Source organism: Artemia sp. Qi Xiang Cuo, chromosome 20 (assembly GCF_049724085.1).
Source record: "Artemia sp. Qi Xiang Cuo chromosome 20, ASM4972408v1, whole genome shotgun sequence".
Taxonomy (NCBI): Eukaryota; Metazoa; Arthropoda; class Branchiopoda; order Anostraca; family Artemiidae; genus Artemia; species Artemia sp. Qi Xiang Cuo.
In genome coordinates, this window is record NC_142813.1 from 49,156,782 (window position 1) to 49,178,785 (window position 22,004).

General features: G+C 37.1%; 1 pseudogene; it reads left to right on the forward strand.

The window, feature by feature from the left end:
• The first annotated feature begins 18,551 nt into the window (after positions 1–18,551).
• Positions 18,552–19,653, forward strand: LOC148940311 (uncharacterized; annotated as a pseudogene).
• Positions 19,654–22,004: the final 2,351 nt, after the last annotated feature.

Sequence of the window (22,004 nt, forward strand, 5' to 3'; positions counted from 1 at the left end):
TACCATGGTCTGAAAGCGATGAATCGAATTCTTTTTAGAGTTATAGACGTATGAAGTTAAATTTATCAAGATTGAATCAAACACAGACACTACTATTAGCTCACAAGTAGTATACATTAGTTTGAAATAGGTGAATTAGATTTTTACCTTAGTCTGAGAGATAATCGAATTTATTAGATTTAGAGACACATAAAGTGGGAATGATTACCATAGTGTCAAGGATGAATCGAAATCTTTTTTATAATTTAATACATATGATGTGGGAATTTGTCAAGATTCACGCAAACACAGACGCTGCTATTAGGTCAAAAGTTGTTTATTAGAATCTGAAATAGGTGAAAAATATTTTACCATAGTCTGAGAGAGATGAATAGAATTGTTTTTAGAGTTAAAGACACATGAAGTGGGTATTTATCAAGATTCATTCAAACAAAGACACTACCATGAGCTCACAAGTGGTTTACTAGTGTTTGAATAAGGTGAATTAGATTATTACCATAGTCTGAGAGAGTTGAACCAAACCCTTTTTAGAGTTATAGAAACAAAAAGTGGGAATTTATAACGATTCACTCAAACAGAGACACTACAATCAGCTCACAAGTGGTTTACTAGAATCTGAAATAGGTGAAAAAGATTTTTACCATAGTTTGAGAGAGATGAATCGAATTTTTTTAGAGTTAAGTGGGAATATAGGAATTTATTAAGGTTTACTTCAACACAGACATTACTATCAGCAAACAAGTGGTTTATTAGAGTCTGAAATAGGTGACTTAGATTTTGGCCATAGTCTGAGAGAGATGAATCGAATTCTTTTTACAGTTAGAGAAATATGACGTGGAAATTTTTACCATGGTCTGAGAGATGAATCGAATTCTTTTTAGAGCTAGAGGCATATAATGTTGGAATTTATCAAGATTCACTCAGACACAGACACTGCTATCAGATCACAAGTGGTTTACTAGAGTCTGAAATACGTGAAAAAGCTTTTTACCATAGTCTGGGAAAGACGAATCGAAGAGTGAGCTGATAGTAGTTTCTGTGTTTGAGTGAATCTTGATAAATTCCTACTTCATATGTCTCTAACTATGTAAAGAATTCAATTCACCTAGTTCAGACTCTAGTAAACCACTTCTGAGCTGATAGTAGTGTCAGTTTTTGAGTGAATCTTGATAAATTCCCAATTCATACTTCTTTAACTATAAAAAAATTCAATTCAACTCTCTCACACTAAGGTAAAAATAGTCTGAGAGAGATGATACGAATTCCTTTTAGATTTATATACACATGAAATGCGTTTTAATTAAAATGCACTCAAACACAGACATTACTATAAGCTCACAAGTTTTTTTATGAGAGTCTGAAATAGGTGAATTAGATTTTTACTAAAGTCTGAAAGTAATGAATCAAATTCTTTTTAGAGATAGAGAAATATGAAGTGGGAACTTATCAAGATTCACTCAAACACAGATACTACTAGCAGCTCACAAGTGGTATACTAGAGTTTGAAGTAGGTGAATTAGATTTTTACCTTAGTCTGAGAGAGTTCAATCGAATTCTTTTTAATGTTAGAGAAATATAAATTTACTATTGTTTGAGACATGAATCAAATACGAAGTGGGAACTTATCAAGAATGACTCAAACACAGACACGGCTATTAGCTCACAAGTGATATACTAGATTTTGAAATAGGTGAATCAGATTTTTATCTTAGTCTTAGAGAGTTGAATCGAATTCTTTTTAGAGCTAGAGACATATAAAGTGGGAATATTTACCAGAGTCTGAGAGATGAATCAAGTTCTTTTTAGAATTAGAAACATATGATGTGAGAATTTATAAAGATTCACTCAAACACAGACATTGCTATCAGATCACAATTGGTTTATTAGAGTCTGAAATAGGTGAATTAAATTTTACCATAGTGTGAGAAAGATGATTTGATTTCTTTTTAGAGTTAGAGACATATGAAGTGGGAATTTATAAATATTCAGTCAAACACAGACACTACCATCAGCTCACAAGTGGTTTACTAGTTTTTCAAACAGGTGAATTATATTTTCCCATAGTGTGAGAGAGATGAATAAAAAATTTTTAGAGTTTTAGACGTATTAATAATAATAATAATAATAATAATATATTGCGAAAACAGGCTTGCGCCTCTATCTACAAAAATTTAAATAATCAAATGCTTTATCACTATAATGTTTGTCAATTTTTTTCTTAAACGCATTGACTGAATCTGAGTTAACAGTGTCTGATGTTAGTGCATTCCACTCGGAGACAATGCGGTTGCTGAATGCCCATCTCCCAACATCTCTTCTGAAACGTTCTTCAGTTAGCTTAAACTTGTGACCTCTCAAGTTATTATTCTTGAATGTTAATATCTCTTCTAGAGAGATGATATCGTAGTATCCGTTACATATTTTGTATACTTCAATAAGATCTCCTCTCAAAAATTGGTATGAGATGCTTGGGAGCGACAGTTTTTTCGAGCGATCTTGGTATGATAAATCTCTAAGTGATGGAACGAATTTATTAGTCCTCCTTTGGATTTTTTCTATTGCATTGCTGTCTTTTTGAAAAAATGGTCTGGTTGTTGTATGACCGTATTCGATCATTGGTCTCACTAACGATTTGAAGAGTATAGAAAACAGTGTTGAGTCAGTAAGAGAGAAATTTCTTCGAATAATTCCCAAGACTTGTGATGACTTAGAGATGATTGACTCGTAGTGCTTGGTGAAAGTCATACCACTGTCTATTGTCACTCCCAGGTCTCGAGCTTCTTCTTGTATAGGTGTCTGTTGTCCTTCAAAGCATTAGTGCCGAGAAATGTGTTTTGGGCCTAGCCGAATGTGACAACTTTTTTCTGTATTCACTTCCATGCTCCATTTTTTCATCCATTCTGCTATTTTGTTTAAGTCTTGCTGTAGTATTTCTGTATCTTCAAGGCTTGTTATTGCGCGAAAGATTTTCGTGGCATCTGCATAAAGCAGTATCTCTGAATCTATGTTATTTGGGAGATCATTTATGTAAATATTGAAAAGTAAAGGCCCCAGAACACTACCTTGAACCCCTCCACTTGTGACTTTTGTCTCATTGCTGCTAAGATATCCCTCCAGTCTCACTTGCTGAGATCTTCCTTTCAGAAAGTTGAGTACCCACTTTAGAATAGTATCGCCAACACCGATAGACAGTAGTTTTTGAAGAAGTTGACTTTGTGAGACTTTATCAAAGGCTTTTCTGAGATCTAAGTATAAAATATCTATCTGCATCCCACTATCCATATATTTTCTCCAGGTGTTTGTAGCGACAAGTAGCTGGCTTTCTGCAGATCTTTTCTTGAGGAATCCAAACTGTGCGGGTGAAATGAGGCTCCTTTCGAGTAGGTACTGTAATATATTATCGTGGAGTAAAGATTCTAGTATTTTGCATGTGATACAGGTTAAACTGATAGGTCTGTAATTACTTGGATCTGATTTGCTTCCTTTTTTGAAGAGGGGTATCACTGTTGCTTGCTTCCATGTATCAGGCAGGTTCCCTGTTTGTAGCGACTTGACAAAAATGTAGTGCAATGGCGCTGCAATTTCTTTTGCCAGCTCTTTAAGCACTCTAGGATGTAAGCCATCTGGACCTTCTGATTTGTAAGGGTTTAGTTTTTTGTAGACCATTTGTATTGTCAGTTCTATTTCTTCAAATTTGCCTGCGTCTAGTGGCTGACATTTCTCTTGACTTTCATCTTTGTCCCTCTCTGTTGTGAAAAATGTGGAAAACTGCTGATTTAGTAGGTTGGCTTTAGCTATTGGGTCACTGATTGTTAAATTTGTTGCTGAGTTTCTAAGATCGGGAATAACCGGCTGTTCTTTTCTTTTTGAGTTCACGAAGTTCCAAAACGCCTTGGGGTTGATCTTTGAGTTTTCGGCTACTTTCCTCTCCTTTTTATCTTGCTTCTTGTCTAGTGGCTTTCCTGACTTTGTTGGCGATTCTGCGATAATTTCTACGATTACTTTCGGTATCAGTCTGCTTGAGCGTCTCCCAGGCTTGCCGCTTGATTTTTATTAGGTCAAGGATGTCTCGTTTTAGAGGCGGTCGTTTAAATATTTTGACTATTGGTACATACTTCTTTGTGAGGTCTATGATTACGGATGGAAACTTTCTGTACATGCCATCCACTAGATCTGTGTTATTTAGTATTTCAGTCCAGTTGAAAACTTCTAGCTCCGTTCGCATGGTATTGTAATCACCTTTTGAATACATCCACTTCTCTTTTTTTCTCATAGTTTCGCAACTTATAATCACCTCTAAGTAAATTGTAGCGTGGTCCGATTTTCCAACAGGAGGACCTATAGTAAGTTCTTTTATTAGTTCCGTATTACTGCATATGACTAGGTCCAGTAGTGTTGGCTTGTCGCTTCCTCGAATTCTTGTTGGTTTTTTAATAAGCTGTTCTAGGTAATTATCGTTCACTATCTTCAGAAATTCCCTCTGTGAGGGTGACCCGCTATGCTCTAGGACGTGAGGAAGGTTCTAATCTATTTTAGGGTAATTGAAATCTCCAATTATGAGAGTTGGTTCTGTTAATCTTTGACATATAGCGTGAATATCTTTAAAGAGTACTTGGTCATTCACGGCTGTGCTATTTGGACTTCTATATATTACAGCCAAATTTATAGTTGCTTGGTTTGTGTTTGATATCTGAAGCCAAATAATTTCCTGTCCATTTGTTTTTGATGACACTTTCTGGATTGATAAATTGTCTAAGACGTAGCAAATAATTCCCCGACCTTCTTCTTGATCTATGTTCAAGGTGTAGCTTTTGTAGCCGTTGATGGCCAACTCCGATAAAGTTGGGAGATATCGACAGTGTTTAGGCTTAGCTTCGACCACTGCTACTATGTCTGGGTTCTTTGCCGCCATTTCTACTTTTAATTCTGATAATTTGTTTGGTAGTGAATCAGCATTTAAATATAATATCTTTAGTGTTTTTACTTTAGTAGCTTTTTTGTTAGGCTTGAAGGATGGTGGTATTTGTTTGGCTTTGGTAATTCTACTTCATATTTGCCATTGCTCTTCGTTGGAGTCTTTACCTCGCTTCCAATGGCTCTGCGTCTCCATTTGACGATCGCACTGGGTGCGGGTATTCCTCTTCTGTTGTCTCTTCACGGCGAGCATTTGTCTCTGCATGGGCGTGAGATCTGGGTTTATATATACTTTGGTACGAGTTTCTTCATTTGATGATTTTCTTGGATTTGGAGCTGTCCTCAGGATTGTTTGCCTTTTCATCTCAAGCTCTTGTGATTCTTTTAGCTTAACTAACAAAGTGCGTGGACTACCACCTTCTTTTCGTCTTCCAATCCGGGCAGTTTCTAGTATCTCCCCTTCAGTGATATTTGCCCCGAGGTCGTTTTCTTGAGTCAATTTGACAACCTGTGTAATGTCATTGACAGCAGTAGATTCAGGCAGCCCCATGACTACAAAATTCATCTTTTTCTGTTCTCTTAATTCCTTTTCTACTTCTACCTGAATAATTGCATTTATTGTCGGCTGGATGTCGTGAGTCGAGGGTTTTTCACTATAATTCGAAGGCGTTGCCTCATGAGGTCTGTGAGGTTGAGCTTCTGTTAGCTGTCACACTTGAAGCTGTAGAAGTGCTACGTTTCATTTGGAGCAGGAGAGGCATTTGTATTTAAACAGGAGACACTTGCTGTCTTCTCTCTTCATGACCAGCACGAGATCTGCATTTATACCTCAGCAAGCGGCATGTTCCCACTCGGTGAAGAAAAAACAGAGGACAGAGGTGGTAGTGTCAACATCTTTGTGACAGTAACTGCATGCTGTGTTGTTATCGGGGAAACTAGTGACCAAAGGACTCTCTTTGGGCTCCGTAGGCTGGCTTACCGAGGGACCTTGACTTGTGGTGGATTCTTCTCTCGGAGTCCCTCTAGTATTTTGTGCTTTTGGTGGAGGAGTTGCTTTATATTGGTCGTTGCTAGAAGATTTGCAACTATAGCATTGCCATTGTCCTCGGAGTTTGTCAGCAGCTTCCTTATTATACGCAAGACCTGCGCAACCAAAGTGGAGCCATTTTAAGCAGTCTCTGCACTGAATTCCTCCTTGAGGTCTTGTTACATTTTTCTTCCACCGTGGGCAGAGTTCTACCATATCTATGTTATTTATTTTGGTAAAGATTTTGTCAGCAAACCTTCAGTTCAATTTGGCAACACCGGCGTTACAAGCTTTAAAGATTTAGCGGTAGATAAGACCCGTGGGAAGTGCAACACACGAATCACCTTATCCCAGCAGTTTAAGGATAAAAAATCCCGCTAGTACTGCACGGCCTCTTGAATGTTCGTTGTTGCTCACTTCTGCACAGGCTATCTCCGAAAAATGCAGCCCGAATTATATCGCCGAAATTGGCAAAATATACTGTCTAAATTTGGCAGCTATACAATATTTGGCAACTATGTAACTTCACTTATTCAGAAGAAACAGTCATAGCAACAAAGATGGCGCTATATGAAAATAGCAGAATAGATTGCGTGCCAGTCTATATAAGAAAAAAAAGAAGAAGATGGTGCTGGTGAGAATACCAATAGAGAAATACTTATACTAAGAATTATAGAAGGTCCCTCAAATACTACTCAACTAAAAATCTAGAATTAGAGTGTAGAAATCAGTATGGAAATAACCTTAAAGTAATGCAGAAGCTTTATCCCATTAGGGCAAAGATGCAAACTCAGCTACAATAACTCTGTATATAACATAGATGACACCCATTCACCCCTATTATTCCCACTATTAAGTGGGAATACTGGAATTTATCAAGATTCACTTAGACATAGACATTGCTATTATCTCACAAGTGGTTTATTAGAGTCTGAAATAGGTGAATTATATTTTTACCATAGTCTGAGAGAGCTGAATCAAATTATTTTAAGAGTCAAAGACATAAAAAGTGGGAATTTATCAAGATTCACTCAAACACAGACACTTCTATCAGCTAACAAGTGGTTTACTAGACTCTGAAATAAGGGAAACAGACCTTTACCATAGTCTGAGAGAGATGAATCATATGCTTTTTAAAGTTAGAGACAAATGAAGTGGGTATTATCAAGATTCACTCAAACACAGACACTGCTATCAGCTCACAAGTGGTTTATCAGAGTTTCAAATGGGCGAATTATATTTTTACCATACTCTGAGAGAGATGAATCGAATTATTATAGAATCAGCGACATGTGAAATTAGAATTTATCAAGATTCAGTCAAACACAGACATTACTATCAGATCAAAATTGGTTTACTAGAGTCTGAAATAGGTAATTAGATTTTAATCATAGTCTGGGAAAGTTGAATAAAATTCTTTTTAGAGTTAGAGACATATGAAGTGGGAATTTATCCAGATTCACTGAAACAGAGACACTACTTACAGCTTGCAAGTAGTTTAATAGAGTCTAAAATAGTTGCATTCCATTTTTATTATAGTCCGAATAAGATGAATCGAATGTTTTTTTAAAGCTAGAGACATATGAAGTGGGAATTTATCAAGATTCACTCAAATACAGACACTACTATCAACTCACAAGTTGTTTACTAGCGTTTGAAATAGGTGAGTTAGATTTTTACCATAGTCTGATTGAGTTGAATCGAACTCTTTTTAGAGTTAGAGACACATAAAGTGGAAATTTATCAAGATTCACTCAAACACAGACACTACTATCAGCTCAAAAGTGGTTTACTATAGTCTGAAATAGGTGACTTGAATTCTCTATAGAGTTAGAGACATATAAAGTGGAAATTTATCAAGATTCACTCAAACACAGACACTACTATCACCTCACAAGGGGTTTACTAGAGTCTTTAATGGGTGAATTAGATTTTTTACTACAGTCTAAGAGAGTTCAATCGAATTTTTTTTTAGCTAGATATATGAGGTGGGAATTTAGGAAGATTCACTCAAAAACAGACATTAATATCAGCTCACAAGTGTTTTATTAGAATCTGAAATATGTGAATTAGATTTTTACAATAGTCTGTGTTAGGTGGTTCAAATTTTTTTTAAGTTAAAGACATATGAAGGGAGAAATTATCAAGACTAACTCAAGCACAGACACTAGAATCAGCTCACAAGTGATTTGCTAGAGCCTGAAATAGATTAATTAGATTTTTACTATAGTCCTTGAGAGATGAATCGAATTCTTTTTAGAGTTAGAGACACATAAAGTGAAAATTTATCAAGATTCACTCAAACACAGACACTACTATCAGCTCAAAAGTGGTTTACTAGAGTCTGAAATAGGTGACTTGAATTCTCTATAGAGTTAGAGACATATGAAGTGGGAATTTATAAAGATTAGCTCAAACACAGGCACTACTATCACCTCACAAGGGGTTTACTAGAGTCTTTAATGGGTGAATTAGATTTTTTACTATAGTCTGATATAGTTCAATCAATTTTTTTTAGCTAGATATATGAAGTGGGAATTTATGAAGATTCACTCAAAAACAGACATTAATATCAGCTCACAAGTGTTTTATTAGAATCTGAAATATGTGAATTAGATTTTTACAGTAGTCAGTGTGAGGTTATTCAAATTTTTTTAAGTTAAAGACATATGAAGGGAGAAATTATCAAGGTTAACTCAAGCACAGACACTAGAATCAGCTCACAAGTGATTTACTAGAGCCTGAAATAGATTAATTAGATTTTTACTATAGTCCTTGAGAGATGAATCGAACTTTTTTTAGAGTTACAGAAATATCAAGTGGGGATTTATCAAGATTCACTCAAACACAGATACTACTATCAGCTCACAAGTGGTTTACTAGAGTCTAAAATAGGTGAATTATATTTTTACAATAGTCCGAGGGCGATGAATTGAATTCCTTTTAGAGTTAGAGACATATGAAGTGGGAATTTATCGAGATTCTATCAAACACAGACACTACTAGCAGCTGAACAAGTGGTTAACTAGAGTCTACAAACTCAGCTACATATGTCGTTTGTAATCAGCAGTGTGAGTGTCATTTTAAAACGAATAATTATAAAAAAAATCACCCAAGAGCTACCATTTTGCCACAATTTTATATTACCTAGGTTACATTATGTTAACTGCTTTTAAGCTATGTTCGTTTCGGTTCAGTAGGCGTGCCAAACGTCTAATAGTTCATTGTATTTCTCAATTTTTTTTAAATATGATGCAAGTGTTTATCCTTTTAATATACAAAAAATACTGATTGAAAATATACAATAAACTAGTTACTTTCGATGATCAACCAAAGAGTACCATTGGGGTCGGCCGTATAAAGAAAAATATCCAAAAACTATGTTCATCAGTCCAAAAACTTCTAAGTGCCAAAGAAATTCACTTGTGACATTTTGGAAATGCAAAATAAAAATATTATACATATGATACTGTGACTTTTTTCTAGAAAAACAATATTTGTCATGATACTTTTTATTTCTGATTTTCTTTTTAATTTTTTTATTTTAACGAAATTAAAATTATATTCTCGGCGCTGTCGATGACCAGCCATAGAGTAACACTGGTACAGCCGCTAAATAAAAATAAAAATAAATAAAAGTTGAATAGTTTCCACGTCCAAAAAAAATTGGTCCAAAAAAATGTGTTATCACAAACATTACTTTTCTAATAGTAAAAATCACAAACAACATATCTATATCATTCTCATTTTATATTTCGAAAATATTATATGTGAATTTTTTGTTTGAATTATAATTCTTGTCATTTTAAGACATAAAAAAGTTGAAAAAATTTTTATGTTAGATAAAGGTTCAAAATTAGTTGCAAAAAGTAAAAAAATAGGTATTAAAAGAGGGGGGAAAAGCTGGGGATGGGGGAGTTAAGGGGCATTGGGGCCCTTGGAGGTTGGGTCATCGATGACTAAAGGCTGTCGTATCGTTGTCTAAAATGTATATGATTTTTTGTAGTAGCTCCAATAGAATATCCACTATGGGCGTCGTCAAATCCATAACTCCCTCACTACTGGATTTCTTTTCATCGAACTTTTTGTGTAAAACAGAGCACAAAACTTATTTTGTATTTTGTAAGAAGAATTTGTAGTAGCTCCAATAGTGTAGCCTACCCCCTATGGGCGTCGTCAAATCCATAACCCCTCACTACTTGATTTCTAAGGATTGTTCTGGATTTCTATATTAAAATTCTATTCTCGGTGCCTTTTAATATAATGAATTTAAAATCCCACTCCTTTAAAATGTAAATCGATTTCATCCAACCAAAATATATAATTTATTTATCAATGGCAAAAGGCCAAAGAAATCAGTTATGCAAGAGTCCAGTGACTTTCCTGGCTTTGATAGAGTTCATTGATCCCTAAAGTCCCTTAGGGAATGGCCTTGATAGAGTTCATTGGTCCTCAAAAGTACCTGACCTTGATAGAGCTCATTGGTCCTCAAAAGTGCCTGGCCTTGATAGAGTTCATTGGTCCTCAAGAGTGCCTTGGGAAGGTGCCAAGGGACCGGCCCGAGCAAAGTATAACCTAACAATCTACTAGCAGTGTTGTATCTAAAATGAATTTTCATCAAACACGAGCATAGATTTAGTTAGAAAACAAAGTTTTTCCGACGGAAGTAAACTTCAAACGAACAAAAATTATTACTTCACAGCCTATCTGACATACATCAATAAGACTAATGCAAATAAATCAACTGGTGATATGTCCCTATGTTTGTAGGATTACAGAAAACTGGCACTTTACTGAAAACACAAAAGCCGAGTATAAAAACATGAATATTGATTTATGATTCAAAAGTAAATACGTAGCCTCACAACAACAAACTAATCTATAACACTTTTCATAGTCCTACAGGAGCTGTGATATTAGTAACTTTCAGTATACAATTAAAATTATCTTAAGAACTTAGGCATAAAAATAATATGTTTGATGTCATTACACAGCATAATATAATGGATTGATTTATCAGATAACATCTTGGTCTCACCTAGTATTTCTTGAAATGAAGAACATATCAACCGAAATATGAACTCTGCAAATCCAGTCATTTATCTCTACAAAACGGAGGATTTTCAGTTATGATACAAATTCTAAGGCGAGTTTGTAGTCCTAATACTAATAAGATTCCTTCACTTCGAACTTCTCTACAAAATAATAATGAAATGTTCTTTTCAGATCCAAGACGACAGTCAATCATTGAACTGAGCTCATTGTGCAGAATTGATGCCAAATTAAACGAAAATAATAAATAAAACAACTATCTCAATATGCTTTACTTTTATACTGTTAAAAGTGTCCTTAAAAGTGTCCTTTACTTGTACCGTACCAAAACTCCTATATTGTTTTGTGTTTTCAGTAAAGCACTAGTTTTCTGTAATCCTACAAACATAGGAAAATATCATCAGTTGATTTATTTGCATTAGTTTATTCATATATGTTAGATAGGCTGTGAAGTAATAACTGTTATTCGTTTTAAGTTTCAATTTCGCTCTTTACTTCCCTCGGAAAACTTTTTTTTTTTAATTAATAAACTTCAGAGGAGGATCATTCTATAGAAAACTGACTTTTTTAGCGTCTATTTTCGGAGTCAGGAGTAATTGGAAAGCGACCAGCCCCCTCACACGCTCTTTTTACCCCAAAGACCTCCGATCAAATTTTTGAGATAGTCACTTTGTTCAAAATATCCAAGATCAAATAATTATGTTTTCTAGACTGATGTAATCGCAGCGGCAAAATCTGTAAGCTATGCAAGTTTCCCATTGTTTATATATAAGATTTTTGTTGGAAAAAGTTGCTTGTTTGATCCGGGTCTTCCAAATGGCTTATGGTATTAAGATGAAACTTTCAGGAAATGTTGAAAGGGATGTTGAACAAAGCTAAATACACTATGTGCATACTGGCTGTGTAAAGGGTATATCAGCAATATCAAAGGAACGGCTGAGGATATTAAGTTGAAACTTTTAGGGTATGCTGAGGGGATGCTGAAGAGTGATTGTAGGGTAACCAGGATCGCTTTCTCTTTTTAGATTCATCCTCCTGATCAAAAAATTTCAAAAAGCTATTATATTTAAAGTAGTATATAGGTCTAATAGCTTTGCCTCAGGGATGCCATGCTCCCACAGCCCCCAGGGCAAGGATCAAAAATTACGCAATTTGTCTATTGTTTACATGCAGGATTTATCATTGGGAAAGGGGGCGAATGTTTGATTCTGTGTTTGTCCTAAAATGCTAGCGGTATTCAGGTGAAACTTTGGGGAATCTTACGGGATGTTTTCAACTAAATAAAAAGACACTTTTTGCATCCAGCCAGAGGCAACGCTATAGCGTTGCCTAGAGTAAAGGCCGTAAGGCTCCAATGTCTTATTTTTTATTAAATAAAGAACTAGTTTTTTTTTCAACTGAAAGTAAGGAGCAACATTAAAACTTAAAACGAACAGAAATTATCATGCATATTAGGGGATTCGCCCCCTCATCAAAGTGTTTACGCTAAAGTTTGAATTCGGTTTCAATTCTTTAAGAATGACCCTGAATCACAAAGGCCGTTTAATTAGAATATATAGCTCTTTTGGAAGTACTAAAAAAAATCAGCGTAAATAGCAAGGTATTGACGAGGAGGGGAACCCCCTCATATACGCAATAATTTCTGTTCGTTCTAAGTTTTAATGTTGCTCCTTAGTTTCAGTTGAAAAACTTGTTTTTCTTATTTAATTTCTGATCGTTTTTTAAATAATGCTGGGAAATCTGGCAACTCCTTCATGGAAAATTCCCTTCCCCTCATGAAACATTTAATCCATGGAAAGATCCTCCCTCGTAACCCCCTCCTGCTTACCTCCCCCCACCAGAAAAAATCCCCCTGAAAACTTTTCTATACTTCCCATTAGCCAATAGTATGTGTAAACAACGGGCAAAGTTCATAACTTACAACCCTTCCCCCGGGGACTGTGGTGGATTAAGTCATCCTCAGAAATATAGTTAGTAAATTTTTCGACTATATTGAACAAAGTGTCTAACTGAAAATTTTGATCGGATGACTTCGGAAAAAACGAGCGAAAGAGGGGGCCTAGTTGCCCGTAACTTTTGATGGGAAAGATTAAACTTGATGAAACTTATTTCAGCATAAAAATACTAAATATATTTGAAATCAGCATATCGATCTGATTCTTTTGATGTATGTATTGGTATCAAAATTCCGTTTTTTAGAGTTTCATCAAACAGTTCGTTACCACGAAGTGTTTGATTTAATTATTTACTTTTTCCCAGAGGCACTTCGTATGGAATGAGTGGTCGTATAAGCTCCGGAGAAGGTTTTATCGATCGGAAATTGGAAGTTCTAGTGCCATTTTTAAGAGTCAAAATTGACCGGAAGGCAATTATTCCCCCCCTCCGCTCTTTTTCCCCAAATGTATCCAATCAAAATTTTGAGATACCTATTTTGTTCACTATAGTTCAAAGATCAGATAACAGAAACTTCGGGGTCGACACAATCCCCCAGAGTTAGGGGGCATGTGTTGCAAGTTATACCCCGAGGGCATATAAGGTTTTTATGTAAGGAGTGGTCGCATAATCTACAGAGGGGGCTCCTATACAGAATAAATTCTGCTCATTTTGGAGTTTAATATTACTCTTTACTTCCATAATAACAGCGTAGAACAGAAATATTCCCAGGAATCATAAGGGATTAAATTTCAATTAAAAATTTGCATGCCTTTTTAAGGATTTTTTGTCCCCCCCCCTCCCACCGCAAAAATACCTTCCCACCTAAAAAATTACTGGTTAAGGCCGCTGGGATATTCATGAATTTCTACCTCCACCCTTCCCTCGTCTCTCCCTTAGAACTAATTCTGTATTTATCTGAAGGCTCAATGAGAAGAACCTCGTTGTAGAAGTTTAAGCGCCTTTTTTAAGTTTTGTAATGTGTCCATTGCTTACAAATAGTACGCTATCTGTTATTGAAAAAACACGGACATTTTTCGCGGGAGAGTTTTCTGGAGAAGGGGGATTGTCTTGGGGAATTTTCTGATAAACGCCTAGACCCGGTGATCATTTATATTAAACAATCAGTCTACTTTCATTAGCTCTTCATAAATCTTGGTAATTATGGTAATTTTATTTCTTTTCTTATTGTTGATATTTTGAAAAAAGCCTCTTGAGAAAGCTTAAGGGAGGCAGTGAGGTAGGAAGCCAAGAATTATATCAAAGAAGCAATATTTTCTAACAAAAGCAATGAGTTAATTTGAAACTTTAAAAAGCAAAAACTATTGCTTCGCATATTATGTAAGATATACCTACAAAAGTAGCTCAAACAAACTGACTCGTTATATTTTTCAGTGTTCGAAGAAATCTGTAAGCTAACGCTTTACTGAAAACTGAGTTTGCTCGAGTTTTTAAGACATCTGTAGTTTTATGCTACAATTTATCAATGGTGCTAGTTTTCAGAATTCAACAGTTATTGGGAAGTGTTGCGAGTCAGTTTATTTGAGTTAGTCTTGTTGATCTATCTTGCGTAATCTGAAAAGCAATAATTTTTGTTCATTTCAGATTTGTTCTTTCCTTGCGTGAGAAAAACTTTTGTGTTTTAAATAATTTCTTCCAGATCTCAAGATCTCTGGTTGGCTAGATGTCCTGATAACATGAATCTAGGGAATTGAGTCAGTCCCCCCCCTCACAAATTCTCACCTATGGCCAGATTATGTTCGGATATTTCAGTATTGCTCTCAAGTTTGTATCAAACAGTTCGTGGTAACGAACTGTAAGTATTTTTTGTGAAATTTATTATACACTGTCTATTAAAAAGGATTTTATCCCTATTTTGAACTTTTATTTTATCGTCATGGAAAGGCAGTGTGGTTTCCGAAATTATCTTAGTTTTCGGGCTGACTCTTACCCCCAGTCCATCACAAAATTTGAACTTTCGTTCCCATTGGTCATTCCCAGTTACTGTCACTTCCTCCTTATCACACGGAAAAAAAATTTTTTTCGTCCCCTATCGTCCGACTACATTTGAACATCATTATCAAAAAGAAAGAAAATATGCATTTAAAATTTGTTCTCATTGTTGTTCCTTTATGTCCGGAATTCTTTTAATGAGCTCTGGCGCATATCCAACATGACAAACAGCTTTAGGCGCCTGCTCCCGCCTTTTGTGTCGAAACTATTAATAACATTTGGCAATAAAAACCGGTTTTCATAAGGGTAAACGAGACGGGAAATCGATCTATTACATGGGCGACGCTAAGCTAAATTCTTTGAAATGTACTTGTGGAATCGATTTTGCAATCCTTAAAGCGGAGTAGAAAGAAATATGTTATAAATGAAAAATAATGAAATTCATCGTTTTTAAAATGCTATTGCAACAGTTTGACATGGAAATGGTAAATACAACGACCAATTTTCACCTCCTGTGATGCTTCACGTTCTAATTTAAAATTTAACCGGTATGATGCTCTTGACACTAAATCATGGCTTAAAGATGAAATGAAAGCGAAATGTTGTGCCTCAAATATTATTGTCTGTTGTTTAGTTTGTATGTTTTATCTGCTATATTCCTTCAGCTCATACTTGAATTCATAGCGTTTGGCACAGCGCCAATTTATCAAAGTAATTTTTCCTTTTATCTGAAGCCACAATGTAAAAAATTGTATATAAAATCTCATTTGTGGTAATAAAACTCCCAATCGAAGGAATAGAGAAGAATTTAAAGCCCACCTGAAAGTAGGTACTGTACGGTGGTGTCAGTCCACAAAAATTCAGAGTGAGCGAAATTATTTATTTAGATATATGTGGGGGAGGGGGGAATTTTTTCTTTTCATATTGACAATGAAAATACCAAAAAAGTCATTCACAATATAACATACCCAAAATGCTACAAAATATAGGAGGGGGGGGGGACAAAAATTCTACGGATAGATGCACATACCCATCCCCAATTGGCATTGCATTTTTTTCATCATCTTTCTCGCATGATTTGTGCAGTAAAGTTTATAATAAGCATATTACGAAACAGTACCACACAATTTAATTTCATAACCGGGTATTTTGACGCATATTCATTATAAGTTGATTGTCCCGTTCAAACAGCTGTGCAGCACTGTCGAAAATTTAGCCTTGAGGCATGGTGTTACCATAGTGTGATTATGGATATTTACCCTCTGGGGAATGAAGCGAGCTTGCACAACATATAGTCCCTAGCCACTACATAAGCAACGCTGTTTTCAGTCAAGGATAATGACGTCAAAAGATAAAAGTCAAATAAAGAAAATAGGCGGGGCTTCATTGATTCTGCGCGGATTTGACATCCGGGTAAGCAGTGGGCGGGGCTTGGCTCACGCCGGGGCAGTGTGGCCAGATTGGCTTATTTTACGGCAAACTGGCTTATTTTGTTGGCGACTGGCGTGAAAATTTTTGGGACTGGCTTGTGGCTTAAAACTTGGCTATTTTATTTTGAGCTGGCTTATTTCTTGGCGTGATTTACTTTTTCGGGAAGAATTTGTATTTTTTGGCAATTCATCCGATTTTCGAACGAACGAATGCTCACGAAAGGTCAAAATCACGTTTTAACTCTATGGTCAAAATACAAATCTAACCGCGGCAACGCAGTGAAGTTTTCAAATCCTTATAGACACGTGGCTTCGTAACAACAGCATAAAAAGCATTAGCCATTAAGTCATGGGGTTGAACTACAGCTGAAGGTACAGTATATTAGCTGTTACTTATTAATATAGAATAGCGCCAGGAATCAAACTCATAACCGGCCTGTCTGTAAGATCTACAGATCCTGTTTAACTGTTTAGTTCATGTGAGTAGCCATATACACTCGAGCTATCTTCTGTGTTTTGTATTTCTGTAAAATCAAATTTTGTTCCCAACCGATTCGTCTGGGTCCATAGCACACTGCCGGTAGTACATCCCCCAAGCGCGATTGGACCCCCGGCACTTTTGTCTATTTTTTTCGTGACATCGTCTTAGAAAACACATTTATGTATATTTGTGATTTTCGTTGCATTACTTCAGTTTAATTATGCTCGAAGCAAGAAGCACATTGTTCATGGTTTGTCTCCGAATATATGCAAAAGTGAAAATCGTTATGGGGCAGTTGGGGATATTAATTGTTTTATGTAATACCATCAACATAATGTACTACTTCACCCCTGCAGTAGTACCCCACAGGATCTGTTACACCTAACAATTTGAGTGCTACTCCCCACAATCAGTAGCCTACTATAGTAAACATTTCATAGGTCCTACTACGCTATATATGGAGTAGGTCCTGCTTCGCTCTATATGGGGAAGTACCTTTGGTTAGATGTAGGTATCAAACTCTGAGGCACAGATCCTGTGGTATACTACAACAGTGGTGAAGGAGTACATTATATGTTGATGATTGTACATGAAACAATTAATCCCTAACTGGTATGGGTGGGGGACCCAATGCATTGAGGTGTGTACCTCAATGCATTGGCTACCAGCAAATTGGGTACATGCCACAGAAAAATAGCTGGTGTAAATGACTGGTTTGCACCCCCATTTTCAGCAGTGATAAGCATCAGCTTGTGACAGGAGCAGGATAAGTAGATGAGTTACCCTTGCTTTGATGTCTGATTTCTTTGTTACTGTTGGTGTAGCCTAGGCCTATAGGGTAGCCTAGGGACAATGCAATTTAAGGTAATAATAATTTACTGGCCAACTTTTATTTCATAAAGACAATACATGTATTTATATTTGAGGTTTTCTTTGCATCACTTCAGTTTAATTATGCTCAAAGGAAGAAGCAAACTGGTCATGGGTTTTCTCAGAATCATGCAAACGTGAAAATCGGTATGGGGCAGTTAGGGATATTAATTGTTAGGGATATCACGTCGACAAACTGGGCTTCGCGGAAAGCGAAACTGGTCTTGGCTACTCATATATCCTGTCATTCGTCTGTGAGAAAAATCCACCATCTTTCTACCATCATCAAAAACTTATGTTCTTTGCCTATTTGTGACTCGATGAGGCTAAAAAAACTAACTGTTTCGCTCTCACTTAGAATGTGTTTGGATCTGAAACCCGGAAGGGGATAGTGGCTGACATTGGAGATGGTGAGTACTCTCTAATACTGGTTGAGTCAACTGATGTCTCTACAATGAAGTTCATGTGTATTTGCATTCGATATTACAGCCCGAAGTTGAAAAAGATAGTGTGTACTGCGTTAGGAATGGTTGAAGTACCATCAACTACAGCTATTATACTCCACGTAGAACTCACAAAATTTCTTGCAGAGTGCAAAGTACCTCTCAAAAACCTGACTGGTATTGGTACTGATGGGGCAAATAACATGTGTGGCGCAAATCACTCTCTATTTACATTGCTGAAAGCAGATGGGTTACCCCACCTTCAGCTTTTCAAATGTGTTTGCCAATCTCTGCACTTGTGTGCTTCCGAGGCGGTGGAAGAGTTGCCGAGCAACCTAGAATTTATCCTCTCGGAAAAGTACAAGTGGTTTAGCGTAATCCCGTTGCGAAGGGAAGGGTACGGCCGGATATAGAGACTGATAAATCATGGAAATTCGCCCCTTAAAATTGTGGCCCCTTCAAGTTCACGCTGGTTGTCGCGATACACCGCAGTGTGTAGAGTTGATGAGCAATACCTCGAACTGACAACACATTTCCGCATTGCCAAGGAAAAAGAGCGGTGCTATACTGCAAGAACTTTACACGAAATGTACAGTGATAAGCGCAACCATCTATACATTGTCTTTCTGAAACCGCTATTGGCCGACTTTCAGAGGGTGAACATACTATTTCAACATTTGAATGGAGACCAATTTCGTCTGTTTCAAGAGCTGAAAGATTTGGTCATGTGCATCCTGCGCAGGATCCTTCGACCGTCTGCAGTGTCCCTTAACGTCAAACCTTGAGTTTCTAATTTACGACCTTCCTGTCGACCAGGTAGACTTTGGGCATTTGTTTCTTTCTGAACTCAGCGAAGCTGATCTTCCAAGCGAGATGAAAGAGGAAATAAAGCTTCGCTGTCATGGCTTTCTCAAGACGGCTGCAAGGTCAGTTCTGAAACGTTTACCTCTTGCCATTGATTCCCTTCTGAAATTGAGAATTCTCTCGCCGACAATATGTTTATCTCAGACTAGACCCAGATTCGCCGACCTACCTCTTAGTGTGATTCCAGTGACAGAATTTGGAGACATGGAAAACCAGTGGAGACGCCTGCTCGAGGTTGACTGGAATGAACATTGTGGCGGAGAACTTCTAAAAGACTCCTCTGAGTTCTGGGTCCACGTGCTTCAGTTTTGTGACCCTATTGGAGAGCCAGTCTTTCAGGATTTGGCAAAGTGGGCATTGTCGTTGCTGAGTTTGCCTATCAACAACACAGTCGTTGAGAGAGCGTTTTCTATGATGAACTGTGTAAAGTCAAAGCTTTGGAATAGAATGCTTTTACCAATCCTAAACACAATTTTGATTTTTCGACTGTGGATGTCTGTCAGTGGCCACTGCTGTTCGTCATTCGTACCATCGGCCAAAATGACTTCGTTCAACAGTTCCATATTTTTGAAAAATGGAGCTGAAAATGCGTCTGACAGTGGACGATGTGGCAGAGCTGATGCGCCTGACGCTGACCGGGAAGAAGATGAACTCAGTGACATCTTAGAGGCATTTGGTCAATCTTAAAGGGCTAGGAAAGACGAATATTCTTAGTCACCAAAAATTCCACCCTGTAGTATTTTTTTTACAAACTACCACTTTTTTTAGTTTTCCCGTCCTAAAGCGCCTTAAAAGGTACGCACACACTCAACGACTGGCAGCCAGAGTTCGGACAGCTATCTTGCGCTAAAGGCCAATATAATTATGATAAGTTGTAAACTTCTGAAATCGATGAGTGAGTTGGCTCTCGCAGCACAGCAACAAAATTCAATTCTTTGTTTGTCTTACGTAAAAGTATTTAAAGTTTATAACGCGTGTCATTCCCAATCTGGCCCACAATACTTCCCTTCCACGTTTAAAGTGGTGGAATGTTCGGACTTCGTTAAAATGTGGCTCATCAAACAGGAAACTGGAGATCCGTCCCAGCAAGAACAAATAAAGACTAAGAACCTTCGTCTCCCTATCTCGATACTACAACCATGCGGAGTCGAATAAAATACGGCTGATATCTGGCGAATTTAAGCGGAGGTGGAGCTGGCGCGGAACATTACAATTCATTACCTCAGCAACTAGCTCTTCGCAGTGCAGCCCCGGAGAAGAAAAATTGAGTGAGAACAAGTGAAAGTGTTTGATTACACTTATCATACACGCCTGGAGGCCTGCTCCGGTCCTATCTTCGCAAATGCGCGGCGGCGATGAGGGAAAGTAGACGGTCGTCAACTCAGAGCTCAGCCGGTTCTCAAATTGGCTCCACCTCCGCTCAGATTTTACGGGTTATCCAATAGTCAGTTCATGGACCAAAGACGGAGATTCTACTCAGTCTTATTTGTTTTTGGTTCCAGGGACGTATTGTGGTTCGTGATAGCCAATTATGACCCTGGAATGGACTTGTGATAAAGACAAAAGTACGATTGTGTTCCTTGTATACCTGTTGTAGCCCTTTAACGGCGTTTTAGCCTAGCATTTAGCATTGGAAAAAGGATTTTATTCCAAAGCTTTGACTTTACGCAAAGTGATTTCCACAATTTTATGAATCGATATGTGATAATATCCAATGATCTGATGTTCGTTTGTGTATCTATTTGATAATAAACCAATGAAATAATGATCTTTTTTTTTTTTGTCTGCGGGCTACGGTCGTGATTAATGAATGCATAATTATTTACAACCAATACATAAGGGCTGGGACACAATTTTAAGAATTTTTTATGGTAATAACTCTATTGCGCCAAAAAGAACCACTGACTGAATCGAAATTTTGAAAGTAAAACGCATTGGGTCACAGAGTATCATTATAGTAATCGGAGGTCCGACTCAGTGAAATTATGGGATACAGAAATTGCGGCGCACACACGGACAGTGCTCGAACTAACACAGGACAAATCGAGCCGGTGGGCGTCCTCGTCAATAATTTTCCCTGAACTGTTGGACAGGAAAGTAAGCACGGTCGAGCATTTTCTGAACATCGCGCGCAGGACTTTCTGTAAAGTCTCTAGAGTTCCACATGGGGTAGCGGTTTATCAAAATTCTACTAATTGCTGCCACAAAATAATCTCTACACTGGAACTGAACTTCCGCAAACCAGGGAACGAATTGAAAGGTGGATAATGCCAGTAGGATCAAAGGACCTGAATAGTGGTGAGTCAAGGAGGCCCACTTGTGCCTCTATAAAGAGGCGACCCACCACAATGTTAAGCGATTTCAGGTCCTAGAGGTCGCAGAGAGACGGCGGTAATCGCATTTTGTAGCCCAAGCTCAAACTAAGAAACTTGCAAAATTTCATCCTCTTCCGACTTTATCTTGATAAGTAATAAACTGTACAAAAACGGGCAGAAATTATTTGAAAACAACTACGTTTTCTAAAGAGTTAATCGAACTTAAAACGAACAGAAATTATTCCGTATATGAAAGGGGCTGTGCCCTCCTCAACGCCTCGCTCTTTACGCTAAAGTTTGACTTTCTCACAACTCTTTTTTTTAACAATAAAAACTTTAGCGTAAAGAGCGAGGCGTTGAGGAGGGCACAGCCCCTTTCATATACGGAATAATTTCTGTTCGTTTTAAGTTTTAATGTCGCTCCTTACTTTCAGTTTAAAGAAATTTTTTTATATTTAAAGGCTGCGAAAGCGGGGGGTTTGGGGGGCGGCAGCCCCCCAACTGTGCCTCCTAATCCCTGTACGTTTTAAGGTTCGACCTTGTAACTCAGCCTCTTTAACTCTTTAGAAAACGTAGTTTTTTTCAATATTTCTATAAAACGGCCGTCAAAACTTGGACACCATTAAAAGTAAAGTAAGATTTTGGGCAAAAAATTGTCTGGCTTATTTTTGGCTTGTTTTTCAAAGGCTGAGGCTTACTTTTTTGTTAACGATCTGGCCACAC